The 26,942-nt window shown below is 45.7% G+C and overlaps 7 non-coding genes across 7 annotated transcripts; all 7 read left to right on the plus strand.

Moving 5' to 3' along the window:
• The first annotated feature begins 2,280 nt into the window (after positions 1-2,280).
• TRNAH-GUG (transfer RNA histidin (anticodon GUG)) lies at positions 2,281-2,352 on the plus strand. The gene has a single exon. It is a non-coding gene; the product is annotated as a tRNA-His (tRNA).
• Positions 2,353-4,632: 2,280 nt separating this feature from the next.
• TRNAH-GUG (transfer RNA histidin (anticodon GUG)) lies at positions 4,633-4,704 on the plus strand. The gene has a single exon. It is a non-coding gene; the product is annotated as a tRNA-His (tRNA).
• A 4,392-nt stretch (positions 4,705-9,096) lies between these two features.
• Positions 9,097-9,168, plus strand: TRNAH-GUG (transfer RNA histidin (anticodon GUG)). The gene has a single exon. It is a non-coding gene; the product is annotated as a tRNA-His (tRNA).
• A 2,160-nt stretch (positions 9,169-11,328) lies between these two features.
• Positions 11,329-11,400, plus strand: TRNAH-GUG (transfer RNA histidin (anticodon GUG)). The gene has a single exon. It is a non-coding gene; the product is annotated as a tRNA-His (tRNA).
• Positions 11,401-13,560: 2,160 nt separating this feature from the next.
• Positions 13,561-13,632, plus strand: TRNAH-GUG (transfer RNA histidin (anticodon GUG)). Its single transcript has one exon. It is a non-coding gene; the product is annotated as a tRNA-His (tRNA).
• A 6,947-nt stretch (positions 13,633-20,579) lies between these two features.
• On the plus strand, positions 20,580-20,651 carry TRNAH-GUG (transfer RNA histidin (anticodon GUG)). The gene has a single exon. It is a non-coding gene; the product is annotated as a tRNA-His (tRNA).
• A 4,834-nt stretch (positions 20,652-25,485) lies between these two features.
• Positions 25,486-25,557, plus strand: TRNAH-GUG (transfer RNA histidin (anticodon GUG)). The gene has a single exon. It is a non-coding gene; the product is annotated as a tRNA-His (tRNA).
• Positions 25,558-26,942: the final 1,385 nt, after the last annotated feature.

Here is a 26,942-nt window from a genome sequence, read left to right on the forward strand (position 1 = left end):
TTGCGGTGAGGCAATGTCACCGCAGTTGGGCAGATATTTTACAATTTCCATTAATACATTGGCAATCTCTGTGGAGGACTGAAACAATTCGATATGTCCTGTTACTGTTATGAACCTTTTGTTTCTTTAATGCTCTTTGCACACTTTTTCATCGGGTGACTGTAATGTATTTCAACCAAATCTAATTAAGAGCGCATTATGTGGTGACATTTGCAGTACATGAAACATTATAACACTGCCATTTACGTCAATAACCACTAGCTTGATTAAGACATATGTATTGCTGCAACAGTATTTCCCAGTTACAAATGGGAATAAAAACAACATCCGCGAGGGATTGAACCAACGACATTTAACTGATGTTGCCAATGGAGCGCGTTACAGAGAGCGCAAGGTCCCGCCTTTACAGTCACATGCTGATGATAATACAGATGTTTAAATAAACAGGCATATCTGTGGACTTGTGGTCTTTCTACATTGGGACTCATAGTCTAGTCCTAGGCTATTGTAGGCACTGGCGTATCTTTTAGTGGAATGAGAGGCATTCTGTAGTCGCGTGAAAGGACCTTTCAAGTCAATCTGATCTGTATTGTCCTGTGAAAAAAAGCGTTCTTAGACACAGTGAGGAGTTTTTGGGGATAATGGGAAAATAATTTCCAACTAAATGACAGGAATTTCTTAGTCCAATCATGAGGTGTGCTAGGCTTTTTTGTACTGTGGCGGAAAGAGAGAGAGTATAACAGTCATTATAAATAAAGGGCCAAGGAAGTGACAGTTTATGGAAGGAACAATTTGCACATAGTTTTAGAATGTGGTCAGGAGGAGGACAATGTGCTTACACATATGAAACATTAGAAGGTAGACATTATGGAAGCACATATATTTCTTTATTTTTATTGTATTTGGGGAGAGGGGGTTAATATAGCACGTCCAATGTGGAAAAGTGCTTTTCATAGCACCTTGCAGGTGGGCGACATCTAGAGCTGTGCAGTAGCCACCCATGCTCCAGACGTCAAAGAGAACAAGAAGTTACACATGTTGGAAGTGAGGGTGAGACATTGAGGAGATATGATCCCCGTATGAAGCCGAGAGAAGGAGGAGGCGTGAACGTGCATCCATGTATGCAGGCGAGAAGGGAAGGAGCATTGGTCATGCATCCCTGCATGACGGTGAGACAGGGAGGAGATATGATCCCCGTATGAAGCCGAGAGAAGGAGGAGGCGTGAACGTGCATCCATGTATGCAGGCGAGAAGGGAAGGAGCATTGGTCATGCATCCCTGCATGAGGGTGAGACAGGGAGGAGATATGATCCCCGTATGAAGCCGAGAGAAGGAGGAGGCGTGAACGTGCATCCATGTATGCGGGCGAGACAGGAAGGAGCCTTGGTCATGCATCCCTGCATGAGGGTGAGACATGGAGGAGATATGATCCCCGTATGAAGCCGAGAGAAGGAGGAGGCGTGAACGGGCATCCATGTATGCGGGCGAGACGGGAAGGAGCATTGGTCATGCATCCCTTCCTGAGGGTGAGACAGGGAGGAGATAAAATCCCCGTATGAAGCCGAGAGAACGAGGAGACATGAACGTGCATCCATGTATGCGGGCGAGAAGGGAAGGAGCATTGGTCATGCATCCCTGCATGAGGGTGAGACAGGGGAGGAGATAAAATCCCTGTATGAAGCCAAGAGAACGAGGCGGCATGAACATGCATCCTTGTATGCAGGTGCGACATGGAGTCATCATGAACATGCATCCCTTTATAAGGACATAACATGGAGGACGCATGAACATGAATGCCTGAATTTTATGGTGGTGGCCTTCGGGTGATTTGGCACGTGCAATTGGTGAAGAGCACTTCTCCTGCGCAAAAAAATAAATGTACTATTAGCACCCCGGAGGGAGCCTCTGCACTTCTTATAGGGAGAAAACTCTGCAATGGAAGGGGACAGGGTCAATAACAGCTGTAAACTCTCACAAGACCATCACTGCTCTCACACTTTCCTGCTCTCAGGCTGGCGGGCCATTATCGGCCCTGGCTGCCGCACGATTGCCAGGTTTGTGTAACTATATTATTTCTAATTGGCTCCACTTTGATGACTTTCATTTGGATTCTGACTTGATTATTGAGATCTTAAATAAGTGACTGGGGATCAGGTGTCCACTTATTCTCATGGATAACATCACAACCAACCTTTAATTCAAACATGAGTCATGACATCACAGATGGAGTACAGCTTATGATAGAGGTGGAACGTCACATTGTAGCAGCCCAAGTAGTTCGCCGTGATCGTATAGTGGTTAGTACTCTGCGTTGTGGCCGCAGCAACCTCGGTTCGAATCCGAGTCACGGCATTGCGGTGTGGCAATGTCACTGCAGTTGGCCGGATATTTTAGAATTTCCATTAATACATTGGCAATCTCTGTGGAGGACTGAAACAATTCGATATGTCCTGTTACTGTTATGAACCTTTTGTTTCTTTAATGCTCTTTGCACACTTTTTCATCGGGTGACTGTAATGTATTTCAACCAAATCTAATTAAGAGCGCATTATGTGGTGACATTTGCAGTACATGAAACATTATAACACTGCCATTTACGTCAATAACCACTAGCTTGATTAAGACATATGTATTGCTGCGACAGTATTTCCCAGTTACAAATGGGAATAAAAACAACATCCGCGAGGGATTGAACCAACGACATTTAACTGATGTTGCCAATGGAGCGCGTTACAGAGAGCGCAAGGTCCCGCCTTTACAGTCACATGCTGATGATAATACAGATGTTTAAATAAACAGGCATATCTGTGGACTTGTGGTCTTTCTACATTGGGACTCATAGTCTAGTCCTAGGCTATTGTAGGCACTGGCGTATCTTTTAGTGGAATGAGAGGCATTCTGTAGTCGCGTGAAAGGACCTTTCAAGTCAATCTGATCTGTATTGTCCTGTGAAAAAAAGCGTTCTTAGACACAGTGAGGAGTTTTTGGGGATAATGGGAAAATAATTTCCAACTAAATGACAGGAATTTCTTAGTCCAATCATGAGGTGTGCTAGGCTTTTTTGTACTGTGGCGGAAAGAGAGAGAGTATAACAGTCATTATAAATAAAGGGCCAAGGAAGTGACAGTTTATGGAAGGAACAATTTGCACATAGTTTTAGAATGTGGTCAGGAGGAGGACAATGTGCTTACACATATGAAACATTAGAAGGTAGACATTATGGAAGCACATATATTTCTTTATTTTTATTGTATTTGGGGAGAGGGGGTTAATATAGCACGTCCAATGTGGAAAAGTGCTTTTCATAGCACCTTGCAGGTGGGCGACATCTAGAGCTGTGCAGTAGCCACCCATGCTCCAGACGTCAAAGAGAACAAGAAGTTACACATGTTGGAAGTGAGGGTGAGACATTGAGGAGATATGATCCCCGTATGAAGCCGAGAGAAGGAGGAGGCGTGAACGTGCATCCATGTATGCAGGCGAGAAGGGAAGGAGCATTGGTCATGCATCCCTGCATGACGGTGAGACAGGGAGGAGATATGATCCCCGTATGAAGCCGAGAGAAGGAGGAGGCGTGAACGTGCATCCATGTATGCAGGCGAGAAGGGAAGGAGCATTGGTCATGCATCCCTGCATGAGGGTGAGACAGGGAGGAGATATGATCCCTGTATGAAGCCGAGAGAAGGAGGAGGCGTGAACGTGCATCCATGTATGCGGGCGAGACAGGAAGGAGCCTTGGTCATGCATCCCTGCATGAGGGTGAGACAGGGAGGAGATATGATCCCCGTATGAAGCCGAGAGAAGGAGGAGGCGTGAACGTGCATCCATGTATGCGGGCGAGACGGGAAGGAGCATTGGTCATGCATCCCTTCCTGAGGGTGAGACAGGGAGGAGATAAAATCCCCGTATGAAGCCGAGAGAACGAGGAGACATGAACGTGCATCCATGTATGCGGGCGAGAAGGGAAGGAGCATTGGTCATGCATCCCTGCATGAGGGTGAGACAGGGGAGGAGATAAAATCCCTGTATGAAGCCAAGAGAACGAGGCGGCATGAACATGCATCCTTGTATGCAGGTGCGACATGGAGTCATCATGAACATGCATCCCTTTATAAGGACATAACATGGAGGACGCATGAACATGAATGCCTGAATTTTATGGTGGTGGCCTTCGGGTGATTTGGCACGTGCAATTGGTGAAGAGCACTTCTCCTGCGCAAAAAAATAAATGTACTATTAGCACCCCGGAGGGAGCCTCTGCACTTCTTATAGGGAGAAAACTCTGCAATGGAAGGGGACAGGGTCAATAACAGCTGTAAACTCTCACAAGACCATCACTGCTCTCACACTTTCCTGCTCTGAGGCTGGCGGGCCATTATCGGCCCTGGCTGCCGCACGATTGCCAGGTTTGTGTAACTATATTATTTCTAATTGGCTCCACTTTGATGACTTTCATTTGGATTCTGACTTGATTATTGAGATCTTAAATAAGTGACTGGGGATCAGGTGTCCACTTATTCTCATGGATAACATCACAACCAACCTTTAATTCAAACATGAGTCATGACATCACAGATGGAGTACAGCTTATGATAGAGGTGGAACGTCACATTGTAGCAGCCCAAGTAGTTCGCCGTGATCGTATAGTGGTTAGTACTCTGCGTTGTGGCCGCAGCAACCTCGGTTCGAATCCGAGTCACGGCATTGCGGTGAGGCAATGTCACCGCAGTTGGGCAGATATTTTACAATTTCCATTAATACATTGGCAATCTCTGTGGAGGACTGAAACAATTCGATATGTCCTGTTACTGTTATGAACCTTTTGTTTCTTTAATGCTCTTTGCACACTTTTTCATCGGGTGACTGTAATGTATTTCAACCAAATCTAATTAAGAGCGCATTATGTGGTGACATTTGCAGTACATGAAACATTATAACACTGCCATTTACGTCAATAACCACTAGCTTGATTAAGACATATGTATTGCTGCGACAGTATTTCCCAGTTACAAATGGGAATAAAAACAACATCCGCGAGGGATTGAACCAACGACATTTAACTGATGTTGCCAATGGAGCGCGTTACAGAGAGCGCAAGGTCCCGCCTTTACAGTCACATGCTGATGATAATACAGATGTTTAAATAAACAGGCATATCTGTGGACTTGTGGTCTTTCTACATTGGGACTCATAGTCTAGTCCTAGGCTATTGTAGGCACTGGCGTATCTTTTAGTGGAATGAGAGGCATTCTGTAGTCGCGTGAAAGGACCTTTCAAGTCAATCTGATCTGTATTGTCCTGTGAAAAAAAGCGTTCTTAGACACAGTGAGGAGTTTTTGGGGATAATGGGAAAATAATTTCCAACTAAATGACAGGAATTTCTTAGTCCAATCATGAGGTGTGCTAGGCTTTTTTGTACTGTGGCGGAAAGAGAGAGAGTATAACAGTCATTATAAATAAAGGGCCAAGGAAGTGACAGTTTATGGAAGGAACAATTTGCACATAGTTTTAGAATGTGGTCAGGAGGAGGACAATGTGCTTACACATATGAAACATTAGAAGGTAGACATTATGGAAGCACATATATTTCTTTATTTTTATTGTATTTGGGGAGAGGGGGTTAATATAGCACGTCCAATGTGGAAAAGTGCTTTTCATAGCACCTTGCAGGTGGGCGACATCTAGAGCTGTGCAGTAGCCACCCATGCTCCAGACGTCAAAGAGAACAAGAAGTTACACATGTTGGAAGTGAGGGTGAGACATTGAGGAGATATGATCCCCGTATGAAGCCGAGAGAAGGAGGAGGCGTGAACGTGCATCCATGTATGCAGGCGAGAAGGGAAGGAGCATTGGTCATGCATCCCTGCATGACGATGAGACAGGGAGGAGATATGATCCCCGTATGAAGCCGAGAGAAGGAGGAGGCGTGAACGTGCATCCATGTATGCGGGCGAGACAGGAAGGAGCATTGGTCATGCATCCCTGCATGAGGGTGAGACAGGGAGGAGATATGATCCCCGTATGAAGCCGAGAGAAGGAGGAGGCGTGAACGTGCATCCATGTATGCAGGCGAGAAGGGAAGGAGCATTGGTCATGCATCCCTGCATGAGGGTGAGACAGGGAGGAGATATGATCCCCGTATGAAGCCGAGAGAAGGAGGAGGCGTGAACGTGCATCCATGTATGCGGGCGAGACGGGAAGGAGCATTGATCATGCATCCCTTCCTGAGGGTGAGACAGGGAGGAGATAAAATCCCTGTATGAAGCCGAGAGAACGAGGAGACATGAACGTGCATCCATTTATGCGGGCGAGAAGGGAAGGAGCATTGGTCATACATCCCTGCATGAGGGTGAGACAGGGAGGAGATAAAATCCCTGTATGAAGCCAAGAGAACGAGGCAGCATGAACATGCATCCTTGTGTGCAGGTGTGACATGGAGTCATCATGAACATGCATCCCTTTATAAGGACATAACATGGAGGACGCATGAACATAAATGCCTGAATTTTATGGTGGTGGCCTTCGGGCGATTTGGCACGTGCAATTGGTGAAGAGCACTTCTCCTGCGCAAAAAAATAAATGTACTATTAGCACCCCAGAGGGAGCCTCTGCACTTCTTATAGGGAGAAAACTCTGCAATGGAAGGGGACAGGGTCAATAACAGCTGTAAACTCTCACAAGACCATCACTGCTCTCACACTTTCCTGCTCTCAGGCTGGCGGGCCATTATCGGCCCTGGCTGCCGCACCATTGCCAGGTTTGTGTAACTATATTATTTCTAATTGGCTCCACTTTGATGACTTTCATTTGGATTCTGACTTGATTATTGAGATCTTAAATAAGTGACTGGGGATCAGGTGTCCACTTATTCTCATGGATAACATCACAACCAACCTTTAATTCAAACATGAGTCATGACATCACAGATGGAGTACAGCTTATGATAGAGGTGGAACGACACATTGTAGCAGCCCAAGTAGCTCGCCGTGATCGTATAGTGGTTAGTACTCTGCGTTGTGGCCGCAGCAACCTCGGTTCGAATCCGAGTCACAGCATTGCGGTGAGGCAATGTCACGGCAGTTGGGCAGATATTTTAGAATTTCCATTAATACATTGGCAATCTCTGTGGAGGACTGAAACAATTCGATATGTCCTGTTACTGTTATGAACCTTTTGTTTCTTTAATGCTCTTTGCACACTTTTTCATCGGGTGACTGTAATGTATTTCAACCAAATCTAATTAAGAGCGCATTATGTGGTGACATTTGCAGTACATGAAACATTATAACACTGCCATTTACGTCAATAACCACTAGCTTGATTAAGACATATGTATTGCAGCGACAGTATTTCCCAGTTACAAATGGGAATAAAAACAACATCCGCGAGGGATTGAACCAACGACATTTAACTGATGTTACCAATGGAGCGCGTTACAGAGAGCGCGAGGTCCCGCCTTTACAGTCACACGCTGATGATAATACAGATGTTTAAATAAACAGGCATATCTGTGGACTTGTGGTCTTTCTACATTGGGACTCGTAGTCTAGTCCTAGGCTATTGTAGGCACTGGCGTATCTTTTAGTGGAATGAGAGGCATTCTGTAGTCGCGTGAAAGGACCTTTCAAGTCAATCTGATCTGTATTGTCCTGTGAAAAAAAGCGTTCTTAGACACAGTGAGGAGTTTTTGGGGATAATGGGAAAATCATTTCCAACTAAATGACAGGAATTTCTTAGTCCAATCATGAGGTGTGCTAGGCTTTTTTATACTGTGGCGGAAAGAGAGAGAGTATAACAGTCATTATAAATAAAGGGCCAAGGAAGTGACAGTTTATGGAAGGAACAATTTGCACATAGTTTTAGAATGTGGTCAGGAGGAGGACAATGTGCTTACACATATGAAACATTAGAAGGTAGACATTATGGAAGCACATATATTTCTTTATTTTTATTGTATTTGGGGAGAGGGGGTTAATATAGCACGTCCAATGTGGAAAAGTGCTTTCCATAGCACCTTGCAGGTGGGCGACATCTAGAGCTGTGCAGTAGCCACCCATGCCCCAGACGTCAAAGAGAACAAGAAGTTACACATGTTGGAAGTGAGGGTGAGACATTGAGGAGATATGATCCCCGTATGAAGCCGAGAAAAGGAGGAGGCGTGAACGTGCATCCATGTATGCAGGCGAGAAGGGAAGGAGCATTGGTCATGCATCCCTGCATGAGGGTGAGACAGGGAGGAGATATGATCCCCGCATGAAGCCGAGAGAAGGAGGAGGCGTGAACGTGCATCCATGTATGCAGGCGAGAAGGGAAGGAGCATTGGTCATGCATCCCTGCATGAGGGTGAGACAGGGAGGAGATAAAATCCCTGTATGAAGCCGAGAGAACGAGGAGACATGAACGTGCATCCATGTATGCGGGCGAGAAGGGAAGGAGCATTGGTCATGCATCCCTGCATGAGGGTGAGACAGGGAGGAGATAAAATCCCTGTATGAAGCCAAGAGAATGAGGCGGCATGAACATGCATCCTTGTATGCAGGTGTGACATGGAGTCATCATGAACATGCATCCCTTTATAAGGACATAACATGGAGGACGCATGAACATGAATGCCTGAATTTTATGGTGGTGGCCTTCGGGTGATTTGGCACGTGCAATTGGTGAAGAGCACTTCTCCTGCGCAAAAAAATAAATTTACTATTAGCACCCCGGAGGGAGCCTCTGCACTTCTTATAGGGAGAAAACTCTGAAATGGAAGGGGACAGGGTCAATAACAGCTGTAAACTCTCACAAGACCATCACTGCTCTCACACTTTCCTGCTCTCAGGCTGGCGGGCCATTATCGGCCCTGGCTGCCGCACGATTGCCAGGTTTGTGTAACTATATTATTTCTAATTGGCTCCACTTTGATGACTTTCATTTGGATTCTGACTTGATTATTGAGATCTTAAATAAGTGACTGGGGATCAGGTGTCCACTTATTCTCCTGGATAACATCACAACCAACCTTTAATTCAAACATGAGTCATGACATCACAGATGGAGTACAGCTTATGATAGAGGTGGAACGACACATTGTAGCAGCCCAAGTAGCTCGCCGTGATCGTATAGTGGTTAGTACTCTGCGTTGTGGCCGCAGCAACCTCGGTTCGAATCCGAGTCACGGCATTGCGGTGAGGCAATGTCACGGCAGTTGGGCAGATATTTTAGAATTTCCATTAATACATTGGCAATCTCTGTGGAGGACTGAAACAATTCGATATGTCCTGTTACTGTTATGAACCTTTTGTTTCTACAATGCTCTTTGCACACTTTTTCATCGGGTGACTGTAATGTATTTCAACCAAATCTAATTAAGAGCGCATTATGTGGTGACATTTGCAGTACATGAAACATTATAACACTGCCATTTACGTCAATAACCACTAGCTTGATTAAGACATATGTATTGCAGCGACAGTATTTCCCAGTTACAAATGGGAATAAAAACAACATCCGCGAGGGATTGAACCAACGACATTTAACTGATGTTGCCAAAGGAGCGCGTTACAGAGAGCGCGAGGTCCCGCCTTTACAGTCACACGCTGATGATAATACAGATGTTTAAATAAACAGGCATATCTGTGGACTTGTGGTCTTTCTACATTGGGACTCATAGTCTAGTCCTAGGCTATTGTAGGCACTGGCGTATCTTTTAGTGGAATGAGAGGCATTCTGTAGTCGCGTGAAAGGACCTTTCAAGTCAATCTGATCTGTATTGTCCTGTGAAAAAAAGCGTTCTTAGACACAGTGAGGAGTTTTTGGGGATAATGGGAAAATCATTTCCAACTAAATGACAGGAATTTCTTAGTCCAATCATGAGGTGTGCTAGGCTTTTTTATACTGTGGCGGAAAGAGAGAGAGTATAACAGTCATTATAAATAAAGGGCCAAGGAAGTGACAGTTTATGGAAGGAACAATTTGCACATAGTTTTAGAATGTGGTCAGGAGGAGGACAATGTGCTTACACATATGAAACATTAGAAGGTAGACATTATGGAAGCACATATATTTCTTTATTTTTATTGTATTTGGGGAGAGGGGGTTAATATAGCACGTCCAATGTGGAAAAGTGCTTTCCATAGCACCTTGCAGGTGGGCGACATCTAGAGCTGTGCAGTAGCCACCCATGCCCCAGACGTCAAAGAGAACAAGAAGTTACACATGTTGGAAGTGAGGGTGAGACATTGAGGAGATATGATCCCCGTATGAAGCCGAGAAAAGGAGGAGGCGTGAACGTGCATCCATGTATGCAGGCGAGAAGGGAAGGAGCATTGGTCATGCATCCCTGCATGAGGGTGAGACAGGGAGGAGATATGATCCCCGTATGAAGCCGAGAGAAGGAGGAGGCGTGAACGTGCATCCATGTATGCAGGCGAGAAGGGAAGGAGCATTGGTCATGCATCCCTGCATGAGGGTGAGACAGGGAGGAGATATGATCCCCGTATGAAGCCGAGAGAAGGAGGAGGCGTGAACGTGCATCCATGTATGCGGGCGAGACGGGAAGGAGCATTGATCATGCATCCCTTCCTGAGGGTGAGACAGGGAGGAGATAAAATCCCTGTATGAAGCCGAGAGAACGAGGAGACATGAACGTGCATCCATGTATGCGGGCGAGAAGGGAAGGAGCATTGGTCATGCATCCCTGCATGAGGGTGAGACAGGGAGGAGATAAAATCCCTGTATGAAGCCAAGAGAATGAGGCGGCATGAACATGCATCCTTGTATGCAGGTGTGACATGGAGTCATCATGAACATGCATCCCTTTATAAGGACATAACATGGAGGACGCATGAACATGAATGCCTGAATTTTATGGTGGTGGCCTTCGGGTGATTTGGCACGTGCAATTGGTGAAGAGCACTTCTCCTGCGCAAAAAAATAAATTTACTATTAGCACCCCGGAGGGAGCCTCTGCACTTCTTATAGGGAGAAAACTCTGCAATGGAAGGGGACAGGGTCAATAACAGCTGTAAACTCTCACAAGACCATCACTGCTCTCACACTTTCCTGCTCTCAGGCTGGCGGGCCATTATCGGCCCTGGCTGCCGCACGATTGCCAGGTTTGTGCAACTATATTATTTCTAATTGGCTCCACTTTGATGACTTTCATTTGGATTCTGACTTGATTATTGAGATCTTAAATAAGTGACTGGGGATCAGGTGTCCACTTATTCTCCTGGATAACATCACAACCAACCTTTAATTCAAACATGAGTCATAACATCACAGATGGAGTACAGCTTATGATAGAGGTGGAACGACACATTGTAGCAGCCCAAGTAGCTCGCCGTGATCGTATAGTGGTTAGTACTCTGCGTTGTGGCCGCAGCAACCTCGGTTCGAATCCGAGTCACGGCATTGCGGTGAGGCAATGTCACAGCAGTTGGGCAGATATTTTAGAATTTCCATTAATACATTGGCAATCTCTGTGGAGGACTGAAACAATTCGATATGTCCTGTTACTGTTATGAACCTTTTGTTTCTTTAATGCTCTTTGCACACTTTTTCATCGGGTGACTGTAATGTATTTCAACCAAATCTAATTAAGAGCGCATTATGTGGTGACATTTGCAGTACATGAAACATTATAACACTGCCATTTACGTCAATAACCACTAGCTTGATTAAAACATATGTATTGCAGCGACAGTATTTCCCAGTTACAAATGGGAATAAAAACAACATCCGCGAGGGATTGAACCAACGACATTTAACTGATGTTGCCAATGGAGCGCGTTACAGAGAGCGCGAGGTCCCGCCTTTACAGTCACACGCTGATGATAATACAGATGTTTAAATAAACAGGCATATCTGTGGACTTGTGGTCTTTCTACATTGGGACTCATTGTCTAGTCCTAGGCTATTGTAGGCACTGGCGTATCTTTTAGTGGAATGAGAGGCATTCTGTAGTCGCGTGAAAGGACCTTTCAAGTCAATCTGATCTGTATTGTCCTGTGAAAAAAAGCGTTCTTAGACACAGTGAGGAGTTTTTGGGGATAATGGGAAAATCATTTCCAACTAAATGACAGGAATTTCTTAGTCCAATCATGAGGTGTGCTAGGCTTTTTTATACTGTGGCGGAAAGAGAGAGAGTACAACAGTCATTATAAATAAAGGGCCAAGGAAGTGACAGTTTATGGAAGGAACAATTTGCACATAGTTTTAGAATGTGGTCAGGAGGAGGACAATGTGCTTACACATATGAAACATTAGAAGGTAGACATTATGGAAGCACATATATTTCTTTATTTTTATTGTATTTGGGGAGAGGGGGTTAATATAGCACGTCCAATGTGGAAAAGTGCTTTCCATAGCACCTTGCAGGTGGGCGACATCTAGAGCTGTGCAGTAGCCACCCATGCCCCAGACGTCAAAGAGAACAAGAAGTTACACATGTTGGAAGTGAGGGTGAGACATTGAGGAGATATGATCCCCGTATGAAGCCGAGAAAAGGAGGAGGCGTGAACGTGCATCCATGTATGCAGGCGAGAAGGGAAGGAGCATTGGTCATGCATCCCTGCATGAGGGTGAGACAGGGAGGAGATATGATCCCCGTATGAAGCCGAGAGAAGGAGGAGGCGTGAACGTGCATCCATGTATGCAGGCGAGAAGGGAAGGAGCATTGGTCATGCATCCCTGCATGAGGGTGAGACAGGGAGGAGATATGATCCCCGTATGAAGCCGAGAGAAGGAGGAGGCGTGAACGTGCATCCATGTATGCGGGCGAGACGGGAAGGAGCATTGATCATGCATCCCTTCCTGAGGGTGAGACAGGGAGGAGATAAAATCCCTGTATGAAGCCGAGAGAACGAGGAGACATGAACGTGCATCCATGTATGCGGGAGAGAAGGGAAGGAGCATTGGTCATGCATCCCTGCATGAGGGTGAGACAGGGAGGAGATAAAATCCCTGTATGAAGCCAAGAGAATGAGGCGGCATGAACATGCATCCTTGTATGCAGGTGTGACATGGAGTCATCATGAACATGCATCCCTTTATAAGGACATAACATGGAGGACGCATGAACATGAATGCCTGAATTTTATGGTGGTGGCCTTCGGGTGATTTGGCACGTGCAATTGGTGAAGAGCACTTCTCCTGCGCAAAAAAATAAATTTACTATTAGCACCCCGGAGGGAGCCTCTGCACTTCTTATAGGGAGAAAACTCTGCAATGGAAGGGGACAGGGTCAATAACAGCTGTAAACTCTCACAAGACCATCACTGCTCTCACACTTTCCTGCTCTCAGGCTGGCGGGCCATTATCGGCCCTGGCTGCCGCACCATTGCCAGGTTTGTGTAACTATATTATTTCTAATTGGCTCCACTTTGATGACTTTCATTTGGATTCTGACTTGATTATTGAGATCTTAAATAAGTGACTGGGGATCAGGTGTCCACTTATTCTCATGGATAACATCACAACCAACCTTTAATTCAAACATGAGTCATGACATCACAGATGGAGTACAGCTTATGATAGAGGTGGAACGACACATTGTAGCAGCCCAAGTATCTCGCCGTGATCGTATAGTGGTTAGTACTCTGCGTTGTGGCCGCAGCAACCTCGGTTCGAATCCGAGTCACGGCATTGCGGTGAGGCAATGTCACGGCAGTTGGGCAGATATTTTAGAATTTCCATTAATACATTGGCAATCTCTGTGGAGGACTGAAACAATTCGATATGTCCTGTTACTTTTATGAACCTTTTGTTTCTTTAATGCTCTTTGCACACTTTTTCATCGGGTGACTGTAATGTATTTCAACCAAATCTAATTAAGAGCGCATTATGTGGTGACATTTGCAGTACATGAAACATTATAACACTGCCATTTACGTCAATAACCACTAGCTTGATTAAGACATATGTATTGCAGCGACAGTATTTCCCAGTTACAAATGGGAATAAAAACAACATCCGCGAGGGATTGAACCAACGACATTTAACTGATGTTGCCAATGGAGCGCGTTACAGAGAGCGCGAGGTCCCGCCTTTACAGTCACACGCTGATGATAATACAGATGTTTAAATAAACAGGCATATCTGTGGACTTGTGGTCTTTCTACATTGGGACTCATAGTCTAGTCCTAGGCTATTGTAGGCACTGGCGTATCTTTTAGTGGAATGAGAGGCATTCTGTAGTCGCGTGAAAGGACCTTTCAAGTCAATCTGATCTGTATTGTCCTGTGAAAAAAAGCGTTCTTAGACACAGTGAGGAGTTTTTGGGGATAATGGGAAAATCATTTCCAACTAAATGACAGGAATTTCTTAGTCCAATCATGAGGTGTGCTAGGCTTTTTTATACTGTGGCGGAAAGAGAGAGAGTATAACAGTCATTATAAATAAAGGGCCAAGGAAGTGACAGTTTATGGAAGGAACAATTTGCACATAGTTTTAGAATGTGGTCAGGAGGAGGACAATGTGCTTACACATATGAAACATTAGAAGGTAGACATTATGGAAGCACATATATTTCTTTATTTTTATTGTATTTGGGGAGAGGGGGTTAATATAGCACGTCCAATGTGGAAAAGTGCTTTCCATAGCACCTTGCAGGTGGGCGACATCTAGAGCTGTGCAGTAGCCACCCATGCCCCAGACGTCAAAGAGAACAAGAAGTTACACATGTTGGAAGTGAGGGTGAGACATTGAGGAGATATGATCCCCGTATGAAGCCGAGAGAAGGAGGAGGCATGAACGTGCATCCATGTATGCAGGCAAGAAGGGAAGGAGCATTGGTCATGCATCCCTGCATGAGGGTGAGACAGGGAGGAGATATGATCCCCGTATGAAGCCGAGAGAAGGAGGAGGCGTGAACGTGCATCCATGTATGCAGGCGAGAAGGGAAGGAGCATTGGTCATGCATCCCTGCATGAGGGTGAGACAGGGAGGAGATATGATCCCCGTATGAAGCCGAGAGAAGAAGGAGGCGTGAACGTGCATCCATGTATGCGGGCGAGAAGGGAAGGAGCATTGGTCATGCATCCCTGCATGAGGGTGAGACAGGGAGGAGATAAAATCCCTGTATGAAGCCAAGAGAACGAGGCGGCATGAACATGCATCCTTGTATGCAGGTGTGACATGGAGTCATCATGAACATGCATCCCTTTATAAGGACATAACATGGAGGACGCATGAACATGAATGCCTGAATTTTATGGTGGTGGCCTTCGGGTGATTTGGCACGTGCAATTGGTGAAGAGCACTTCTCCTGCGCAAAAAAATAAATGTACTATTAGCACCCCGGAGGGAGCCTCTGCACTTCTTATAGGGAGAAAACTCTGCAATGGAAGGGGACAGGGTCAATAACAGCTGTAAACTCTCACAAGACCATCACTGCTCTCACACTTTCCTGCTCTCAGGCTGGCGGGCCATTATCGGCCCTGGCTGCCGCACGATTGCCAGGTTTGTGTAACTGTATTATTTCTAATTGGCTCCACTTTGATGACTTTCATTTGGATTCTGACTTGATTATTGAGATCTTAAATAAGTGACTGGGGATCAGGTGTCCACTTATTCTCATTTATAACATCACAACCAACCTTTAATTCAAACATGAGTCATGACATCACAGATGGAGTACAGCTTATGATAGAGGTGGAACGTCACATTGTAGCAGCCCAAGTAGCTCGCCGTGATCTTATAGTGGTTAGTACTCTGCGTTGTGGCGGCAGCAACCTCGGTTCGAATCCGAGTCACGGCATTGCGGTGAGGCAATGTCACCGCAGTTGGGCAGATATTTTAGAATTTCCATTAATACATTGGCAATCTCTGTGGAGGACTGAAACAATTCGATATGTCCTGTTACTGTTATGAACCTTTTGTTTCTTTAATGCTCTTTGCACACTTTTTCATCGGGTGACTGTAATGTATTTCAACCAAATCTAATTAAGAGCGCATTATGTGGTGACATTTGCAGTACATGAAACATTATAACACTGCCAATTACGTCAATAACCACTAGCTTGATTAAGACATATGTATTGCAGCGACAGTATTTCCCAGTTACAAATGGGAATAAAAACAACATCCGCGAGGGATTGAACCAACGACATTTAACTGATGTTGCCAATGGAGCGCGTTACAGAGAGCGCGAGGTCCCGCCTTTACAGTCACACGCTGATGATAATACAGATGTTTAAATAAACAGGCATGTCTGTGGACTTGTGGTCTTTCTACATTGGGACTCATAGTCTAGTCCTAGGCTATTGTAGGCACTGGCGTATCTTTTAGCGGAATGAGAGGCATTCTGTAGTCGCCTGAAAGGACCTTTCAAGTCAATCTGATCTGTATTGTCCTGTGAAAAAAAGCGTTCTTAGACACAGTGAGGCGTTTTTGGGGATAATGGGAAAATCATTTCCAACTAAATGACAGGAATTTCTTAGTCCAATCATGAGGTGTGCTAGGCTTTTTTATACTGTGGCGGAAAGAGAGAGAGTATAACAGTCATTATAAATAAAGGGCCAAGGAAGTGACAGTTTATGGAAGGAACAATTTGCACATAGTTTTAGAATGTGGTCAGGAGGAGGACAATGTGCTTACACATATGAAACATTAGAAGGTAGACATTATGGAAGCACATATATTTCTTTATTTTTATTGTATTTGGGGAGAGGGGGTTAATATAGCACGTCCAATGTGGAAAAGTGCTTTCCATAGCACCTTGCAAGTGGGCGACATCTAGAGTTGTACAGTAGCCACCCATGCCCCAGACGTCAAAGAGAACAAGAAGTTACACATGTTGGAAGTGAGGGTGAGACATTGAGGAGATATGATCCCCGTATGAAGCCGAGAGAAGGAGGAGGCGTGAACGTGCATCCATGTATGCAGGCGAGAAGGGAAGGAGCATTGGTCATGCATCCCTGCATGAGGGTGAGACAGGGAGGAGATATGATCCCCGTATGAAGCCGAGAGAAGGAGGACGCGTGAACATGCATCCATGTATGCGGGCGAGACAGGAAGGAGCATTGGTCATGCATCCCTGCATGAGGGTGAGACAGGGAGGAGATATGATCCCCGTATGAAGCCGAGAGAAGGAGGAGGCGTGAACGTGCATCCATGTATGCAGGCGAGAAGGGAAGGAGCATTGGTCATGCATCCCTGCATGAGGGTGAGACAGGGAGGAGATATGATCCCCGTATGAAGCCGAGAGAAGGAGGAGGCGTGAACGTGCATCCATGTATGCGGGCGAGACAGGAAGGAGCATTGGTCATGCATCCCTGCATGAGGGTGAGACAGGGAGGAGATATGATCCCCGTATGAAGCCGAGAGAAGGAGGAGGCATGAACGTGCATCCATGTATGCGGGCGAGACGGGAAGGAGCATTGGTCATGCATCCCTTCCTGAGGGTGAGACAGGGAGGAGATAAAATCCCCGTATGAAGCCGAGAGAACGAGGAGACATGAACGTGCATCCATGTATGCGGGCGAGAAGGGAAGGAGCATTGGTCATGCATCCCTGCATGAGGGTGAGACAGGGAGGAGATAAAATCCCTGTATGAAGCCAAGAGAACGAGGCGGCATGAACATGCATCCTTGTATGCAGGTGTGACATGGAGTCATCATGAACATGCATCCCTTTATAAGGACAAAACATGGAGGACGCATGAACATGAATGCCTGAATTTTATGGTGGTGGCCTTCGGGTGATTTGGCACGTGCAATTGGTGAAGAGCACTTCTCCTGCGCAAAAAAATAAAAGTACTATTAGCACCCCGGAGGGAGCCTCTGCACTTCTTATAGGGAGAAAACTCTGCAATGAAAGGGGACAGGGTCAATAACAGCTGTAAACTCTCACAAGACCATCACTGCTCTCACACTTTCCTGCTCTCAGGCTGGCGGGCCATTATCGGCCCTGGCTGCCGCACCATTGCCAGGTTTGTGTAACTATATTATTTCTAATTGGCTCCACTTTGATGACTTTCATTTGGATTCTGACTTGATTATTGAGATCTTAAATAAGTGACTGGGGATCAGGTGTCCACTTATTCTCATGGATAACATCACAACCAACCTTTAATTCAAACATGAGTCATGACATCACAGATGGAGTACAGCTTATGATAGAGGTGCAAGTCACATTGTAGCAGCCCAAGTAGCTTGTGGCCGCAGCAACCTCGGTTCGAATCCGAGTCACGGCATTGCGGTGAGGCAATGTCACGGCAGTTGGGCAGATATTTTAGAATTTCCATTAATACATTGGCAATCTCTGTGGAGGACTGAAACAATTCGATATGTCGTGTTACTGTTATGAACCTTTTGTTTCTTTAATGCTCTTTGCACACTTTTTCATCGGGTGACTGTAATGTATTTCAACCAAATCTAATTAAGAGCGCATTATGTGGTGACATTTGCAGTACATGAAACATTATAACACTGCCATTTACGTCAATAACCACTAGCTTGATTAAGACATATGTATTGCAGCGACAGTATTTCCCAGTTACAAATGGGAATAAAAACAACATCCGCGAGGGATTGAACCAACGACATTTAACTGATGTTGCCAATGGAGCGCGTTACAGAGAGCGCGAGGTCCCGCCTTTACAGTCACACGCTGATGATAATACAGATGTTTAAATAAACAGGCATATCTGTGGACTTGTGGTCTTTCTACATTGGGAGTCATAGTCTAGTCCTAGGCTATTGTAGGCACTGGCGTATCTTTTAGTGGAATGAGAGGCATTCTGTAGTCGCGTGAAAGGACCTTTCAAGTCAATCTGATCTGTATTGTCCTGTGAAAAAAAGCGTTCTTAGACACAGTGAGGAGTTTTTGGGGATAATGGGAAAATCATTTCCAACTAAATGACAGGAATTTCTTAGTCCAATCATGAGGTGTGCTAGGCTTTTTTATACTGTGGCGGAAAGAGAGAGAGTATAACAGTCATTATAAGTAAAGGGCCAAGGAAGTGACAGTTTATGGAAGGAACAATTTGCACATAGTTTTAGAATGTGGTCAGGAGGAGGACAATGTGCTTACACATATGAAACATTAGAAGGTAGACATTATGGAAGCACATATATTTCTTTATTTTTATTGTATTTGGGGAGAGGGGGTTAATATAGCACGTCCAATGTGGAAAAGTGATTTCCATAGCACCTTGCAGGTGGGCGACATCTAGAGCTGTGCAGTAGCCACCCATGCCCCAGACGTCAAAGAGAACAAGAAGTTACACATGTTGGAAGTGAGGGTGAGACATTGAGGAGATATGATCCCCGTATGAAGCCGAGAGAAGGAGGAGGCGTGAACGTGCATCCATGTATGCAGGCGAGAAGGGAAGGAGCATTGGTCATGCATCCCTGCATGAGGGTGAGACAGGGAGGAGATATGATCCCCGTATGAAGCCGAGAGAAGGAGGACGCGTGAACGTGCATCCATGTATGCGGGCGAGACAGGAAGGAGCATTGGTCATGCATCCCTGCATGAGGGTGAGACAGGGAGGAGATATGATCCCCGTATGAAGCCGAGAGAAGGAGGAGGCGTGAACATGCATCCATGTATGCAGGCGAGAAGGGAAGGAGCATTGGTCATACATCCCTGCATGAGGGTGAGACAGGGAGGAGATATGATCCCCGTATGAAGCCGAGAGAAGGAGGAGGCGTGAACGTGCATCCATGTATGCGGGCGAGACAGGAAGGAGCATTGGTCATGCATCCCTGCATGAGGGTGAGACAGGGAGGAGATATGATCCCCGTATGAAGCTGAGAGAAGGAGGAGGCGTGAACGTGCATCCATGTATGCGGGCGAGACGGGAAGGAGCATTGGTCATGCATCCCTTCCTGAGGGTGAGACAGGGAGGAGATAAAATCCCTGTATGAAGCCGAGAGAACGAGGAGACATGAACGTGCATCCATGTATGCGGGCGAGAAGGGAAGGAGCATTGGTCATGCATCCCTGCATGAGGGTGAGACAGGGAGGAGATAAAATCCCTGTATGAAGCCAAGAGAACGAGGCGGCTTGAACATGCATCCTTGTATGCAGGTGTGACATGGAGTCATCATGAACATGCATCCCTTTATAAGGACATAACATGGAGGACGCATGAACATGAATGCCTGAATTTTATGGTGGTGGCCTTCGGGTGATTTGGCACGTGCAATTGGTGAAGAGCACTTCTCCTGCGCAAAAAAATAAATGTACTATTAGCACCCCGGAGGGAGCCTCTGCACTTCTTATAGGGAGAAAACTCTGAAATGGAAGGGGACAGGGTCAATAACAGCTGTAAACTCTCACAAGACCATCACTGCTCTCACACTTTCCTGCTCTCAGGCTGGCGGGCCATTATCGGCCCTGGCTGCCGCACCATTGCCAGGTTTGTGTAACTATATTATTTCTAATTGGCTCCACTTTGATGACTTTCATTTGGATTCTGACTTGATTATTGAGATCTTAAATAAGTGACTGGGGATCAGGTGTCCACTTATTCTCATGGATAACATCACAACCAACCTTTAATTCAAACATGAGTCATGACATCACAGATGGAGTACAGCTTATGATAGAGGTGGAACGTCACATTGTAGCAGCCCAAGTAGCTCGCCGTGATCGTATAGTGGTTAGTACTCTGCGTTGTGGCCGCAGCAACCTTGGTTCGAATCCGAGTCACGGCATTGCGGTGAGGCAATGTCACTGCAGTTGGGCAGATATTTTAGAATTTCCATTAATACATTGGCAATCTCTGTGGAGGACTGAAACAATTCGATATGTCCTGTTACTGTTATGAACCTTTTGTTTCTTTAATGCTCTTTGCACACTTTTTCATCGGGTGACTGTAATGTATTTCAACCAAATCTAATTAAGAGCGCATTATGTGGTGCCATTTGCAGTACATGAAACATTATAACACTGCCATTTACGTCAATAACCACTAGCTTGATTAAGACATATGTATTGCAGCGACAGTATTTCCCAGTTACAAATGGGAATAAAAACAACATCCGCGAGGGATTGAACCAACGACATTTAACTGATGTTGCCAATGGAGCGCGTTACAGAGAGCGCGAGGTCCCGCCTTTACAGTCACACGCTGATGATAATACAGATGTTTAAATAAACAGGCATATCTGTGGACTTGTGGTCTTTCTACATTGGGACTCATAGTCTAGTCCTAGGCTATTGTAGGCACTGGTGTATCTTTTAGTGGAATGAGAGGCATTCTATAGTCGCGTGAAAGGACCTTTCAAGTCAATCTGATCTGTATTGTCCTGTGAAAAAAAGCGTTCTTAGACACAGTGAGGAGTTTTTGGGGATAATGGGAAAATCATTTCCAACTAAATGACAGGAATTTCTTAGTCCAATCATGAGGTGTGCTAGGCTTTTTTATACTGTGGCGGAAAGAGAGAGAGTATAACAGTCATTATAAATAAAGGGCCAAGGAAGTGACAGTTTATGGAAGGAACAATTTGCACATAGTTTTAGAATGTGGTCAGGAGGAGGACAATGTGCTTACACATATGAAACATTAGAAGGTAGACATTATGGAAGCACATATATTTCTTTATTTTTATTGTATTTGGGGAGAGGGGGTTAATATAGCACGTCCAATGTGGAAAAGTGCTTTCCATAGCACCTTGCAAGTGGGCGACATCTAGAGTTGTACAGTAGCCACCCATGCCCCAGACGTCAAAGAGAACAAGAAGTTACACATGTTGGAAGTGAGGGTGAGACATTGAGGAGATATGATCCCCGTATGAAGCCGAGAGAAGGAGGAGGCGTGAACGTGCATCCATGTATGCAGGCGAGAAGGGAAGGAGCATTGGTCATGCATCCCTGCATGAGGGTGAGACAGGGAGGAGATATGATCCCCGTATGAAGCCGAGAGAAGGAGGACGCGTGAACATGCATCCATGTATGCGGGCGAGACAGGAAGGAGCATTGGTCATGCATCCCTGCATGAGGGTGAGACAGGGAGGAGATATGATCCCCGTATGAAGCCGAGAGAAGGAGGAGGCGTGAACGTGCATCCATGTATGCAGGCGAGAAGGGAAGGAGCATTGGTCATGCATCCCTGCATGAGGGTGAGACAGGGAGGAGATATGATCCCCGTATGAAGCCGAGAGAAGGAGGAGGCGTGAACGTGCATCCATGTATGCGGGCGAGACAGGAAGGAGCATTGGTCATGCATCCCTGCATGAGGGTGAGACAGGGAGGAGATATGATCCCCGTATGAAGCCGAGAGAAGGAGGAGGCATGAACGTGCATCCATGTATGCGGGCGAGACGGGAAGGAGCATTGGTCATGCATCCCTTCCTGAGGGTGAGACAGGGAGGAGATAAAATCCCCGTATGAAGCCGAGAGAACGAGGAGACATGAACGTGCATCCATGTATGCGGGCGAGAAGGGAAGGAGCATTGGTCATGCATCCCTGCATGAGGGTGAGACAGGGAGGAGATAAAATCCCTGTATGAAGCCAAGAGAACGAGGCGGCATGAACATGCATCCTTGTATGCAGGTGTGACATGGAGTCATCATGAACATGCATCCCTTTATAAGGACAAAACATGGAGGACGCATGAACATGAATGCCTGAATTTTATGGTGGTGGCCTTCGGGTGATTTGGCACGTGCAATTGGTGAAGAGCACTTCTCCTGCGCAAAAAAATAAAAGTACTATTAGCACCCCGGAGGGAGCCTCTGCACTTCTTATAGGGAGAAAACTCTGCAATGAAAGGGGACAGGGTCAATAACAGCTGTAAACTCTCACAAGACCATCACTGCTCTCACACTTTCCTGCTCTCAGGCTGGCGGGCCATTATCGGCCCTGGCTGCCGCACCATTGCCAGGTTTGTGTAACTATATTATTTCTAATTGGCTCCACTTTGATGACTTTCATTTGGATTCTGACTTGATTATTGAGATCTTAAATAAGTGACTGGGGATCAGGTGTCCACTTATTCTCATGGATAACATCACAACCAACCTTTAATTCAAACATGAGTCATGACATCACAGATGGAGTACAGCTTATGATAGAGGTGCAAGTCACATTGTAGCAGCCCAAGTAGCTTGTGGCCGCAGCAACCTCGGTTCGAATCCGAGTCACGGCATTGCGGTGAGGCAATGTCACGGCAGTTGGGCAGATATTTTAGAATTTCCATTAATACATTGGCAATCTCTGTGGAGGACTGAAACAATTCGATATGTCGTGTTACTGTTATGAACCTTTTGTTTCTTTAATGCTCTTTGCACACTTTTTCATCGGGTGACTGTAATGTATTTCAACCAAATCTAATTAAGAGCGCATTATGTGGTGACATTTGCAGTACATGAAACATTATAACACTGCCATTTACGTCAATAACCACTAGCTTGATTAAGACATATGTATTGCAGCGACAGTATTTCCCAGTTACAAATGGGAATAAAAACAACATCCGCGAGGGATTGAACCAACGACATTTAACTGATGTTGCCAATGGAGCGCGTTACAGAGAGCGCGAGGTCCCGCCTTTACAGTCACACGCTGATGATAATACAGATGTTTAAATAAACAGGCATATCTGTGGACTTGTGGTCTTTCTACATTGGGAGTCATAGTCTAGTCCTAGGCTATTGTAGGCACTGGCGTATCTTTTAGTGGAATGAGAGGCATTCTGTAGTCGCGTGAAAGGACCTTTCAAGTCAATCTGATCTGTATTGTCCTGTGAAAAAAAGCGTTCTTAGACACAGTGAGGAGTTTTTGGGGATAATGGGAAAATCATTTCCAACTAAATGACAGGAATTTCTTAGTCCAATCATGAGGTGTGCTAGGCTTTTTTATACTGTGGCGGAAAGAGAGAGAGTATAACAGTCATTATAAGTAAAGGGCCAAGGAAGTGACAGTTTATGGAAGGAACAATTTGCACATAGTTTTAGAATGTGGTCAGGAGGAGGACAATGTGCTTACACATATGAAACATTAGAAGGTAGACATTATGGAAGCACATATATTTCTTTATTTTTATTGTATTTGGGGAGAGGGGGTTAATATAGCACGTCCAATGTGGAAAAGTGATTTCCATAGCACCTTGCAGGTGGGCGACATCTAGAGCTGTGCAGTAGCCACCCATGCCCCAGACGTCAAAGAGAACAAGAAGTTACACATGTTGGAAGTGAGGGTGAGACATTGAGGAGATATGATCCCCGTATGAAGCCGAGAGAAGGAGGAGGCGTGAACGTGCATCCATGTATGCAGGCGAGAAGGGAAGGAGCATTGGTCATGCATCCCTGCATGAGGGTGAGACAGGGAGGAGATATGATCCCCGTATGAAGCCGAGAGAAGGAGGACGCGTGAACGTGCATCCATGTATGCGGGCGAGACAGGAAGGAGCATTGGTCATGCATCCCTGCATGAGGGTGAGACAGGGAGGAGATATGATCCCCGTATGAAGCCGAGAGAAGGAGGAGGCGTGAACATGCATCCATGTATGCAGGCGAGAAGGGAAGGAGCATTGGTCATACATCCCTGCATGAGGGTGAGACAGGGAGGAGATATGATCCCCGTATGAAGCCGAGAGAAGGAGGAGGCGTGAACGTGCATCCATGTATGCGGGCGAGACAGGAAGGAGCATTGGTCATGCATCCCTGCATGAGGGTGAGACAGGGAGGAGATATGATCCCCGTATGAAGCTGAGAGAAGGAGGAGGCGTGAACGTGCATCCATGTATGCGGGCGAGACGGGAAGGAGCATTGGTCATGCATCCCTTCCTGAGGGTGAGACAGGGAGGAGATAAAATCCCTGTATGAAGCCGAGAGAACGAGGAGACATGAACGTGCATCCATGTATGCGGGCGAGAAGGGAAGGAGCATTGGTCATGCATCCCTGCATGAGGGTGAGACAGGGAGGAGATAAAATCCCTGTATGAAGCCAAGAGAACGAGGCGGCTTGAACATGCATCCTTGTATGCAGGTGTGACATGGAGTCATCATGAACATGCATCCCTTTATAAGGACATAACATGGAGGACGCATGAACATGAATGCCTGAATTTTATGGTGGTGGCCTTCGGGTGATTTGGCACGTGCAATTGGTGAAGAGCACTTCTCCTGCGCAAAAAAATAAATGTACTATTAGCACCCCGGAGGGAGCCTCTGCACTTCTTATAGGGAGAAAACTCTGAAATGGAAGGGGACAGGGTCAATAACAGCTGTAAACTCTCACAAGACCATCACTGCTCTCACACTTTCCTGCTCTCAGGCTGGCGGGCCATTATCGGCCCTGGCTGCCGCACCATTGCCAGGTTTGTGTAACTATATTATTTCTAATTGGCTCCACTTTGATGACTTTCATTTGGATTCTGACTTGATTATTGAGATCTTAAATAAGTGACTGGGGATCAGGTGTCCACTTATTCTCATGGATAACATCACAACCAACCTTTAATTCAAACATGAGTCATGACATCACAGATGGAGTACAGCTTATGATAGAGGTGGAACGTCACATTGTAGCAGCCCAAGTAGCTCGCCGTGATCGTATAGTGGTTAGTACTCTGCGTTGTGGCCGCAGCAACCTTGGTTCGAATCCGAGTCACGGCATTGCGGTGAGGCAATGTCACTGCAGTTGGGCAGATATTTTAGAATTTCCATTAATACATTGGCAATCTCTGTGGAGGACTGAAACAATTCGATATGTCCTGTTACTGTTATGAACCTTTTGTTTCTTTAATGCTCTTTGCACACTTTTTCATCGGGTGACTGTAATGTATTTCAACCAAATCTAATTAAGAGCGCATTATGTGGTGCCATTTGCAGTACATGAAACATTATAACACTGCCATTTACGTCAATAACCACTAGCTTGATTAAGACATATGTATTGCAGCGACAGTATTTCCCAGTTACAAATGGGAATAAAAACAACATCCGCGAGGGATTGAACCAACGACATTTAACTGATGTTGCCAATGGAGCGCGTTACAGAGAGCGCGAGGTCCCGCCTTTACAGTCACACGCTGATGATAATACAGATGTTTAAATAAACAGGCATATCTGTGGACTTGTGGTCTTTCTACATTGGGACTCATAGTCTAGTCCTAGGCTATTGTAGGCACTGGTGTATCTTTTAGTGGAATGAGAGGCATTCTATAGTCGCGTGAAAGGACCTTTCAAGTCAATCTGATCTGTATTGTCCTGTGAAAAAAAGCGTTCTTAGACACAGTGAGGAGTTTTTGGGGATAATGGGAAAATCATTTCCAACTAAATGACAGGAATTTCTTAGTCCAATCATGAGGTGTGCTAGGCTTTTTTATACTGTGGCGGAAAGAGAGAGAGTATAACACTCATTATAAATAAAGGGCCAAGGAAGTGACAGTTTATGGAAGGAACAATTTGCACATAGTTTTAGAATGTGGTCAGGAGGAGGACAATGTGCTTACACATATGAAACATTAGAAGGTAGACATTATGGAAGCACATATATTTCTTTATTTTTATTGTATTTGGGAAGAGGGGGTTAATATAGCACGTCCAATGTGGAAAAGTGCTTTCCATAGCACCTTGCAGGGGGGCGACATCTAGAGCTGTGCAGTAGCCACCCATGCCCCAGACGTCAAAGAGAACAAGAAGTTACACATGTTGGAAGTGAGGGTGAGACATTGAGGAGATATGATCCCCGAATGAAGCCGAGAGAAGGAGGAGGCGTGAACGTGCATCCATGTATGCAGGCGAGAAGGGAAGGAGCATTGGTCATGCATCCCTGCATGAGGGTGAGACAGGGAGGAGATATGATCCCCGTATGAAGCCGAGAGAAGGAGGAGGCGTGAACGTGCATCCATGTATGCGGGCGAGACAGGAAGGAGCATTGGTCATGCATCCCTGCATGAGGGTGAGACAGGGAGGAGATATGATCCCCGTATGAAGCCGAGAGAAGGAGGAGGCGTGAACGTGCATCCATGTATCAGGCGAGAAGGGAAGGAGCATTG

The sequence above is a fragment of the Ambystoma mexicanum genome (assembly GCF_040938575.1).
Source record: "Ambystoma mexicanum isolate Mex_15411 chromosome 12 unlocalized genomic scaffold, UKY_AmexF1_1 Mex_chr12_unloc.1, whole genome shotgun sequence".
Classification (NCBI taxonomy): Eukaryota; Metazoa; Chordata; class Amphibia; order Caudata; family Ambystomatidae; genus Ambystoma; species Ambystoma mexicanum.